The sequence below is a fragment of the Boleophthalmus pectinirostris genome, unplaced genomic scaffold, assembly GCF_026225935.1.
Source record: "Boleophthalmus pectinirostris isolate CB_2022bp ecotype Guang Dong unplaced genomic scaffold, ASM2622593v1 HiC_scaffold_20, whole genome shotgun sequence".
NCBI lineage: Eukaryota > Metazoa > Chordata > Actinopteri > Gobiiformes > Gobiidae > Boleophthalmus > Boleophthalmus pectinirostris.
Window position 1 is genome coordinate 23,274,483 of NW_026571153.1, and position 12,093 is coordinate 23,286,575.

Genomic DNA, 12,093 nt, shown 5'->3' on the forward strand with positions numbered 1-12,093 from the left:
ATACTAATCCATACTGTACCTTTGCTGTTTGAGCCTCTGATAGGTTCATAGACATTAACATCACCTGCAGATAATGTTTAAAAAGTTAAATTATTACAACAGTTGTATAAAGTTGAATTTGAATTGTTTGTTTAGTTGAACTGACTGTGAAGAAGAGATGAATACAACTGCTGCTGATTGTCGGCAGGTGAATCCTCCGGGTCATTTTCAGCGTCACTTAAACATCAAGATTATGTTTACACGACAAGTCACGAGTTTGGACACACCTTCTCATTCACTGTATGTTTTTTTGTTTACTTCTTTCTATATTTTCTACATATAGAAGACATCAAATATATGATACAAACATGATATATGGAATTGGAGGAAAGGAAAAAAAGTGTTTTTAACTCAATTAAATATGTTTTTCATCATCACTATTATTTTTTATATATATATAGCACTTTTCTAAACACTCAAAGACGCTATACAGAGAATACAATTAAAAAGAGTATTCTATTCAAATCCTCAAAGTATCCATCCTTTACTTTGTTGACAGTGCTGCAAACCCCTGGCCTTCTCTCAGTGATGTGATGATAAAGTCTCCTGAAATGGTTTTCACTTCAAGCTGTGTCATATCAAGGTCAAGAAATGCTAAAAATGCAAAGCAGTGATCAAAGAAAAGGGTGGCTATTTTTAAAAATCTAAAACAAGTTTGGAGTTACTTTGAGTTTATTTTTTGTTTCCGACATTCCATATGTGAGAATCTACATGTGAATAATCATAGAAATAAGGAAACATGAATGAAAAAGTGTGTCCAAACTTTTGATTGGTAGTCTAAATAAAACTCTTTATGATACAAACCACTAACTTAAAATGATCTGAATAAGACCCACCTGTTCTGGCATCCTTTCTGTAAAAAATAAAAAGATACTGAAAAACACTGAAACGTTCTTCTTGTGATTTAGTGCTGAAATCTTACCTGTAGTTTTTTTTGTACCAACAGACGACTATCAGGGTGAGAAGAATGACAGCACACACCAGGCCAGCAATAATAATAGGCCCATTAGAATTGACTAAAAAGACAAAAAGTGAGTATTGTTTTACCTGGAAGTCTAAGATATTTTTCCATATATACACTAACAACCATTATATTTACATGAGTCACTTTTTTTAAAGAAATTGTACTGTTCAGAGTGCTTTAATGTCTAGCAGCATACTTTGACTCCTAACTGAGTAATATTTTTTGTTGAAATAACTGTACTTTGAATGAATGAAATGTTTCTCTGCCCACTGAGAGTAATTTGTCTCATTTTGTGTCTATCCTTTGAAAATAACAGAATTTGTGCAATATTTAATATTTTGTTCATACAATTAGGTTAACTTCAAATTATAAATTAGATATTATGTCCAGACAGTTGATCTACTTTCGAGTAGTATTTTTCCTAAATGCTTTCTTGAACCACTACTTTGTACTTCTACCTGAGTTGAATGTTATTGTGAAGCAACGTTACTCTTACATGACTACATTTTTAGCTACTGTATCCACCTCTGGTAACAACTACTACAACAACAACTACTACTACAACTACTACTAACCTGTATCATTGCCTTTGGTTGATTGGCAGTTGATGCTCTTGCTCTCTGACACCTCACTGACCATATTAGACACAGTACATATAACGGTAATGGTGCCATCTTGTGATGTAAGAGGGTACTCCAGCGTGGGTCCATTGTAGTTCCTGTTGTTCACTGTCCACCTGTAGCTCACGTCTTTGTGAAATTCTGAGCTGCACTGTGTCAGAACTACACAGGAGCTGTTTGTGGTTTGGGTGATGTTGATGACAGCCACAGTGGGTGTCGAACGTCAGGACTTCTGCAAAATTCAAAATATTTACAGTTAGAGTGATTATGTATCTATAACCTGCTGTCATCTGTCTGATATTTAAATATAGATTTATTTGAGCACAACTTGGCTAATTCACAATGAATGGAGCAGGAAGTGCGACTGCAGTTTTGAGAGACGTGGAACTAGCCAGGCAGCCGGGGCCTATTACTGCCAAATATCATATACAAAACAAAATGGAGTCAAAATGAACCAAATAGTCACAATTATTATAATGAAATACAACATTTTTTTTCCAAACAATAAAACAGGCCAAAAACAAAAAAAGCTATTAAAATATACAATATCTATAGAAAATACTTACAACAATATCACTCTCCACTACATTTCATGTTACAATTTATCTTATTTGGTTAAGTATGCATGAGTTTTTGTTTTGTTTTGTTTTTTGTTTTTATGCTCTCTTGTGTAGTTGACTCCATATCACCCCAGGTATCATATGTGTTATTTATGTGATTTTGTGGGTCTTTGATGTCCCTGTATTTGAACATGTTGAATAAAAAAAAGGCAAAACAAAAAAACAAAAAAACAAAACAAAAACAACAACAACAACAACAACAAAAAATCCACTAGGACAACATTTTTAAACAGGGTCATTTACAGTAGTTTATGACTCAGTTTCAAGAACAGGACCATGGCCATTTAAAATAAAGAGGAAATAAATCCACTTTCTCGGCTAAACTGTGTATCATAGACTGTATTTGGTGTTATCTGTTCCTTGGGATTTTTAGCAACTTAAGTGCCAACTAAATAAATTTGCAACTTTCTGTTCGAAAATGGCTGCAGGGGCAGAGTTTGTGGATACCTGTTTGACCAATCACAGTGCTCCTTATACCTCCAAACCCCACCCCTCCTCATCCTAGTCACTCTCCCCTGCCCCAGTTTAGCAGCTCTATTAGAAATGTGGTTGTGGGCGGAGTCCCTCTGTAAAGAGACGCAAAACTGACTTTTGTGAGTCGTGGTATAACTGGAGTTGTGTTTTATTTCATTTACATGTTTTAGTAAACCTTTATCATTAGTCTGTCTACAGATCCAAAACTCAAAATGCTCTGTTCCACTTCCACCCTATGATGTCACGTAGTGGTAGTTTTCAAGTTAACAGCTTTAACCTTCTACTTTTTTGTTCAGTAAAGATTGGCAATTCCAGGGCTGAAATTATCCAGATGATTCTAGTGAAGGGGTATGAAGTTTAAAAACACAGTGGAGCCCTTCCTGTATTACCGCATGACATCACAAGGTGCAATAGAGTGTTTTCTGTTTAAGAGAAGAATTCTGCCTGAAAATGCAGGATTTTGTAAAAACTAAACTCCAGGTACGTTTGTGTTGAGGAAACAACAGTAGATCAGAAAACAGTGTAATATGGGTCCTTTAAGTATTACAGTAATTTGTAATAGGTCATATGAATAAACATAGCTGTAGTCTCACCTTGTACCACTAGTTTGATGCAGTATACGGGTCTTTGTCTTGATGTTCCCTGTGAGATAAAAGTAAAATCCCCAGAGTCTGTGGTCTTCAGCTCTTTTAATGTTAAACTGTAATTTGTTTTGTCCATTGTCTCTCGGCCAGAAAACTGATGTCCAGTAATATCTGCTTTTGAGTCTGCAATTTTTTTTTCATTATATTTCCACTGCGCCTTAGTGATTGTTTCTTTGATTGGTCCTGGAGACAGCACAATGTTTCCTCCCTCTCGTCCATACTCTGTTTGACAACTGGAAACCTCAAGAGCTGAAACAAATCAAATGAAATGGGGGTCAAAAAGTCTTAGTATTTTAGAATAAAAAATACATTAGCCACAGAAGAAAAATATATGCAAATAATATGCCAAATACAATGCTTTTCTAATATAATGTATCATATAGCTGTGATAATAAAAAAAAGAAAAAAAAAGAGGAAAATATGAAGTCAAGCACAAATTTGAAACAGCTCAATCAAAACAAAGAAGGAAGTAAAAATTGTTAAAAGAGGATCCATGCAGAAGTAACTAAGCCAAGAACTATGCTCAAGTAAAAGGAATGTTACTTCAGAATAATATGTCTTAAGTAAAAGAAGTACAAAGTATTTGGGAAAAGTACTATTGAAGTAACTGTAGGGACATAAGCTCTGATTTATAATTTGGAATTGAAAATGACAGATTTTGTGCATTATTTAAAGCACAAACACAAACATGAGAAAAACTAAATCATATCTGAAGGAACGGTGCAAGAAACATAAATGTTCATAAATCATTTTATATTGTCAAGATAAAGCTTTTGTCACGTACTCACAGTGGGAAGAGGAACCACAACTATTACTTCATTTAAAATATTGCTCAAGTAGAAGTAAAAAATATTCTGCTAGAAAAGTGCAAATTCTTACTCAAGTAAATGTACAACTGATCTCTGCTACTATCCCATTATTTTCTACAAAGTGAAATTTGCTATTTAAAGGTGCATTGTGTAACTTTTCTTGGGCTTGAGTACGACATTAAACTTATCTGTCTGCACGGATGCAAACAGGCCAAGGTACAGATCATATCAGTGGAGACACGAGCTCATTTACACAAGAATTTCTGAACATTAAAATCACTTCAAGGCTGAATAGAGTTTTAATGCCATACTGTGGAACATATCAAACATAGCAACAGCAGTACCCTCCACCAGAAAAGTTACACAATGCACCTTTAAGCGGCTTATGTTAACTAAGTTAATATTTTTAAAAGATAACATACTGTGACTCAGGACTCCAAGAAGCAACAGAGGTTTAAGTGTGAAGAAAACACAGAACAAAATGGGACGATCTGTGGACATGGCTGAATCTACTTCTTTCCTCGTGTGACCCTGTGAGAGACAAGTGCAGGACAGTGACAAATGACCGTCCTATTATTTAACAAGGGAAGTACAACCCAGTGTGTTAATATGTGTACAAAACCTCATCCTGTAGTTTAATAGCAGACTCACATACCTTAAACAGCCTATATTACTGTATTATTTTCTGATCTGTGTTATAATATGGCAAAGTTATAATATTGTTTCCTCATCAAAAACATACCCAGAGTTGTGTTTTGTCAGTGTAAATATTAGAATTACTTTCACACTAACCTTCTACATAATCTAAAATGACACAAATATTTTTTGTTCAGTAAAAAATGATAAATTTATCCAAATGATTTTAGTGTGTATGAAGTTTAAAAACACAGTGCAGCACTTACCTGTTTTACAAGATACAGACACATATCTCATCCAGTATCCAGTGTGAGGTATGTGCAAGAACAGCACATTCACATCACTTTAAAGGCCTTATACTAGTATTACAGTATTTTCTGATCTGTGTTATAATATGGCAAAGTTATCATATTGTTTCCTCATCAAAAACATACCCAGAGTTGTGTTTTGTCAGTGTAAATGTTAGAATTACTTTCATACTAACTTTCTACATAATCTAAAATGACACAAATGAGAATATCACAAATTCAAAACAAAAATGAGTTGAGATGAAGGGAGCATTCTGACCAGACGATGGCGCTGTGTGACAGTAAACAGTACAAAAGTGTGATCAACTTTTAAATAGACTTTATTAAACAAGAAAACAAGTGCAAACTGGGTACATTTACAACTGTCTGGTCAAAAACACCTACATCTAGTTTTCCAGTAGTTTTCAAGTGAACAGTTACCTTTTACTTTTTGCTTAGTAATGATTGGTAAATCCAGGGCTGAAATTATCCAAATGATTCTAGTGTGTATGAAGTTTACAAAATGCAGTGGAGCACTTCCTGTATTACCAGATACAGACACATATCTCATCCAGTATCCAGTGTGAGGCATGTGCAAGAACAAAACCACATCCTGTAGTTTAAAAGCACATTCACATCACTTTAAAGGCATTATACTAGTATTAAAGTATTTTCTGATCTGTGTTATAATAAGGCAAAATTGTTTCCTCATCAAAAACATACCCAGAGTTGTGTTTTGTCAGTGTAAATGTAAGAATTGCTTTCATACATAATCTAAAACGACCACAAATTCAAAGCAAAAAATGAGTTGTGATGAAGGGAGCAATCTGACCAGAAGATGGCGCTGTGTGACAATAACAGTACAAAAGCATGATAAACTTTATAAATACTTTATTGTACAAGGAAGCAAGTGCAAACTATGTTGAATGAAAAAATATAAAAAATTATATAAGCTGATCATCAGAAGTCTTACATTCACATGTTATAATTTTTACATGAGCTGATTTTATTTCTTTTAGAGACACTTCAGAGTTTTATTTTTTAAAGAATATTGCATAGAAAAGTAAATTAGCATTTTTGTTCATTATAATTAACACTACAAAATGTTATTTGTCATTTGTCAAATGCTTGTCTCTATGGAGATGCTATTGCTTTGTCTGACATGTTTCACAGTAATGGCATTAAACCTTTCTTCATGGACACCAAACCAGACCAAGTTACAGGTCAGATCTGTGAAGAGGCGACCTCTCACACAGCCAGAATGTGTTTGTTTGGTTGTTTTTTAGGTATTTTTGAGCTATGAAACCATCTGTAATTTAATAAATGTAAGGTAGAACTGTTTAATATCATAATGTGGAACAATCCAGACAAAGCAATGACATATCCATAGAAACAAGTAGGTGACTGGCCCCCAACCAAAAAGTTACATAGTGCACCTTTAATATCTGAAATGCTCAATGCAATAAAATGTCTGTCAGTAAAGCTTCAAGCATATAAGTTTGGTCAGCAAAAAACAAAAAACAATTGGATCTAGATGGATATTTTAGATGTTTAGTTCTGATTTAGTTCTAGTTTAGTTTCGATGTAATCGCAGTTCAGTCCTGATTTGTTCTGGTTTAGTCCTGATATAGACCTGGTCAGTCCTGTTTTAGTTCCGGTATAGTCCTTGTTTAGTCATGGTTTAGTCCTGATTAAGTCTTGCAGTAAATAAGGGTGAAGTCCTGGTTTGGTTAGGCCGGACTCTGATCTCTGTGCCGGTTCTTGCATCGCTGTGTCTCTGCATCCTCTCCTCAGCTCTGGCAGCTGGATCTAAAAAACAGAAATAATCATATAACATCAAGAATATTCCAAATTAAACACATTTTAAGTTATTACATTATACATTACTTATAAATGACTCTGGTCAATTGGTATAAAAAAATACTTCTATATCAGGCATTTTTATGGCATTTAATTTATTTATTGAATTAGGGGAGTTTTTGTTGTTTCACAAAGATCACAAAGTTTATTTGTATTGGAAAATTCATATTCTATACTAGAAAACATAACATGGACCTAACACAATAAGATTAAAAAGATGCATAAAAAAGTATTGGAACTTTGCAACTGTTTGGATTTTAGTTTTGTACAAATATGACACTAGCTCTGTTATAGTTACATTCTGGTTCAGTCCTGGTGTGGTCCTGGTCTGATCCTCGTCTAGTCCTGGTCTAGTCCTGGTCTAGTCCTGGTGTAGTCCTGGTGTAGTCCTGGTCTAGTCCTGGTCTAGTCCTGGTCTAGTCCTGGTCTAGTCCTGGTGCAGTCCTGGTGTAGTCCTGGTGTAGTTCTGGTCTAGTCCTGGTCTAGTCCTGGTCTAGTCCTGGTCTAGTCCCTGTCTAGTCTTGGTCTAGTCCCCGTCTAGTCTTGGTCTAGTCCTGGTCTAGTCTTGGTCTAGTCCTGGTCTAGTCATGGTCTGGTACTGGTCTGATAGTGGTCTACTCCTGGCTTGGTTTTGGTGTAATCCTGGCCTAGTCCTGGTTTGATCCTGCTCTAGTCCTGGTCTAGTCCTGGTCTAATCCTGGTCTAGTCCTGGTCTGATCCTGCTCTAGTCCTGGTCTAGTCACGGTCTGGTACTGGTCTGATAGGGGTCCAGTCCTGGCTTGGTTTTGGTGTGGTACTGATCTCTACTCCTGGTCTAGTCCTGGTCTAGCCCTGGTCTAGTCCTGGTCTAGTCCTGGTCTACTCTTGGTCTAGTCCTGGTCTAGTGTTGGTCTAGTCCTGGGCTAGTCATGGTCTGGTACTGGTCTGATAGTGGTCTACTCCTGGCTTGGTTTTGGTGTGGTACTGATCTCTAATCCTGGCCTAGTCCTGGTTTGATCCTGCTCTAGTCCTGGTCTAGTCCTGGTCTAGTCACGGTCTGGTACTGGTCTGATAGGGGTCTAGTCCTGGCTTGGTTTTGGTGTGGTACTGATCTCTACTCCTGGTCTAGCCCTGGTCTAGCCCTGGTCTAGTCCTGGTCTAGTCCTGGTCTGATCCTGCTCTAGTCCTGGTCTGATCCTGCTCTAGTCCTCTAGTCCTGGTCTAGTCCTGGTCTTGTCCTGGTCTAGTCCTGGTCTAATCCTGCTCTAGTCCTGGTCTTGGTCTAGTCCTGGTCTAGTCCTGGTCTAGTCCTGCTCTAGTCCTGGTGCGGTCCTGGTCTAGTCCTGGTCTAGTCCTGGTCTTACCTTTGGTCTGGCTGATGGTGATGGTGGAGTAGCAGACAGTGGTATACAAAGAGCTCTCATCAAAATCTGAAAAATCAAGAATTGAATTTGTAAATATTAAAATACAAGTCCATGTTTGTAGTATTTCAGATGTAAAGTGCAGATGTTCCTTTTTTCTCAGATGGAGCAGAAGATCACAGGATCAAACCTCACTCGGCTTTGATGACATGTTTTATTTTTAATTTTACATTTCACATGTTAAGAGTGAGATCATAAAAGTGGGTGTTAAGAGGACATTCAAGTTAGTTTTCAGGGTGCTATATGAGTGACGTGAATAGTGGTATATGCCTACATGTTTCTATAGCACTTCATGCACGTTGCAGGAAATAAAACCACAGTGTCAAAGTCTCTAGCACTAGAGGAAATAAGTGAACGGTCAGTGAGATGTGAAACAATCAGAAAAAAACCCACAATTTCAAACTGGTTTTACACAGAGTAGCACAGACACACGCAGCAGTGACATTTATAAACCACAGCCTGTTCTGCTGTCACCTGGGCTCAGCCTGTGTGGTCACTGACTAACAATAGTAAGTGATATGATGCTTATGTTTTGCTCTTTATGAGTATTTTATCTTGTGAGGAAAATATTTTATGTCTTATATTTATGTAAATTAATGTTCTTTTTTATTGTTCATATTTTTGCTGATAAAAGACTCAAGTAGCAATTCTCAACCTCAGAGCTCCAAAACCAGACTTTGAAAAACTCACCGTCCAAGGAACACATCTGTGCATTTCCCATAAAGCAACAACTGAAATTGAAGTTTACAAAGTCAGTGATGATTTGAGCTGCCATGTTATCTGCTGGTTTTGGTCCACTGTGTTTTCTGAAGTCCACAGTCAACGCAGCCATCTACCAGGACATTTTAAAGCATTACAAGCTTCTTTATTCTTACAAGCTTTATGGAGATGCTAATTTCATTTTCCTGTAGGACTTGGCACCTGCCCACACAGCCAAAGGTGACCACTGATCATGGTGTTACTGTGTTTGATTGGCCTGAAAACTCACCTGACCTGAATCTCATGGAGAATTTCTGGGATGTTGTCAAGAGAAAGATGAGAGACACAAAAAACAACAATGCAGATGAGCTGAAGGCCACTATCAAAGCAACCTGAGCTTCCATTACACCTGAGCAGTGCCACAGGGAGACCTCCTCCATGCCACAGAGCATTGATACAGCAATTCATGCCAAAATCCCAACTGAATACTGAGTGTACAGAAATGAACATACAGTACTTTCCAGAAGCATTTTTTTTTAAATTGATCTTGTTAAAATTTTCTGAGACACTGAATTTTGTCTGTAAGTCATAATCATCAAAATGTCAAGATATAGAGGCTTGAAAGCTGCACTCTATGCATCACAAGTCTATATAATATCTGGGTTTGACTTTCTGAAGTGAGTGGCAAAAAATATTGAACTTTTTCATAATATTCACATTTTTTGAGATGTATTAAGTAAGTAAGTAAGTCTTTATTTATATAGTACTTTTCACAGACATTTTGTCACAAAGATGCTTTACAGAGCATCATTCATTCACTCTACACCTGGTGATGGTAAGCTACTATTGAAGCCACAGCTGCCCTGGGGCAGACTGAAGAGCAGCTGCCATGCCAATCAGTGCCATCAGTCCCTCTGACCACCACTATCACTCACGCACACACCACTTCCATACTAGGCAATGTGGGTGAAGTGTCTTGCCTAAGGACACAATGACAGTTTTGTGACTGGCGCCCCACTGTGGCACCTGATTTTCCAAGTGGTCTCCCATCCAAGTACTAACCAGGCTCAACTGACAGGATCAGGCTTTGACAAGCCGGTATGGCCACTAGTACTAGTATATTTTAGCACAACTGAAATCAAAAATACATTTTATGTTGACTAAAACTATCCTGAATTTACAGCTGACTAATTGAGCATGGTATTTACATTTTAAGTAGTTAAAGTAATAATTGTGTTTCAAAAGGAGTTAAGTTTATATCTTATGATCAGTAGAATTCATACCTGTGCGTCTGATCGTCCTCCTCTGCTGCTGGGGTAATTTGTGGCTGTTTAATCCATTCTCCTCTGGACAGGTTTCCAAACACCAACAAAGAAATTATTGTGAATGATGAGACATTAAGAATGATTCAGACTTTGAAACTACATAAAAGAATTAAATGAGAGAGAAAATGAGTAATCCTTCATTGGTCCAGGAGTGGTTCAGTGTACAGAAGGTTTTAGAAGTGGTCTGGAGAAGCCATTTTCGTCACATGATAAGAGAGAATCACAGAGACCATGAACTGAGATGAAAGAGCATTCCTCCTTTCACACACATGGGGCAGCCTTCTCCAAGGACCAGAGGGCGACAGGAGGCATGGTCAGTCTGAGTGACCTGCCAGGTCTGTCAGGCTGACCACGCCTACAGGAAGTAACAACAGCTAATATATGACACGTTACTATGGTGACAGTTCGCAGCAGCTCAATCATGTTGACAAGGTAAACACATCTCACTAATAAAATTGTCTGAGCTTGAGTAGAGGTTAACTATCATAACTGAAGACAAGGGGGAAAAAAAACTAGAGACACTGACCTGTGTGTCTCTGGCACCGTCTCACCACCAGGACCAGCAGAACCAGGAGGATCAGGACTGAGCCGGTGATCAAACCCAGCACCAGAGACGAGGAGCCCAGAGGAGAGACAGGAGACTGGGCTGAAGGCTGCACTGATGGAGGAGGGCTGCTCACATGGACCCGGAGTCGACTGGGCAGTGACTTCTCTCCTCTCATCTCACACTGGTACAGGCCTTCATCAAACATTGCCACCTGCTGGAGGGTCATGTGACCTGCAGGCTGCTCCGACAGGAAGTGTTCGTCTCTATAGAAACGGGCTGGGAGGGTTGACAGTTTGTCCCACAGACACAGGGAGCACAGGCACCTGCAGAATCACGCCCCTGTCTGAGAGAGAACATGAAACTCAATTCAGACTCTTGTATCTGAGATCAAGTCCTCTTGGTCATTACACAAAGCTCATGACCATGGGGGAGAGTAGGAACGCAGACCTAAACCAGGACTAAACCAGGACTAGACCGAGACTAGACCAGGACAAAGGGACCATATGTGAGAGTGCGAACATAGATCGACCAGTAAATTAAGAGCTTTACATTTGCAAACAGCAGAAATGAGATCCTGTGGTCACCAAAACAAACGCCCTTTGACCCCTGACACTGCCTAGAAATTCTGTCCAGAACCGGTGACAAAGGGCAGCCCTGAGGGAGTCCAACATGCACTGGGAACAGGTCTGACTTACTGCTGTCAATGAACACAGCTCCTGCTCCGGTCATACAGGGACCAGACCTGAGTAAAGGGCCCTATACTCCAACAGCGCCCCCCAAAGGAACAACACTGAATAATATTTTGGTGATTCTTGAGACATTTTAGAGAGGACCTGTTTTGGCCCTCTCTATGCTGTAATTTGTAGAAAAATACATAACAAAATATCATAATTAGCAAGTTAAATCTGAGGGATCTCTGTATACTGGAGCCATTTAATTGAAAATATTTTTTGACCAATTTTAACATAAATGTAAGTTAAATTTTTTTAAGTAAATGTAATTTTTTTGTGTGCTCCTCCAGGGTTTAGAGTTCACCTGCTCAGTTTATGTGAATAAAATGACATTAGAGTTAAATTTTAAAAAATATACCTATGGTAAACTTTTGGAAATGCTTTTCTTCCAAACTCCCATCTTTTTGTCAACCTCGTCAGATATTTTTTTAAAACCTC

General features: G+C 38.0%; 1 protein-coding gene across 1 annotated transcript in view; it reads left to right on the plus strand.

Annotated features, from left to right (window-relative positions):
• LOC129409736 (uncharacterized) overlaps positions 1-12,093 on the plus strand; it is a 100,471-nt gene that overhangs the window by 23,771 nt on the left and 64,607 nt on the right. The window lies entirely within an intron of this gene.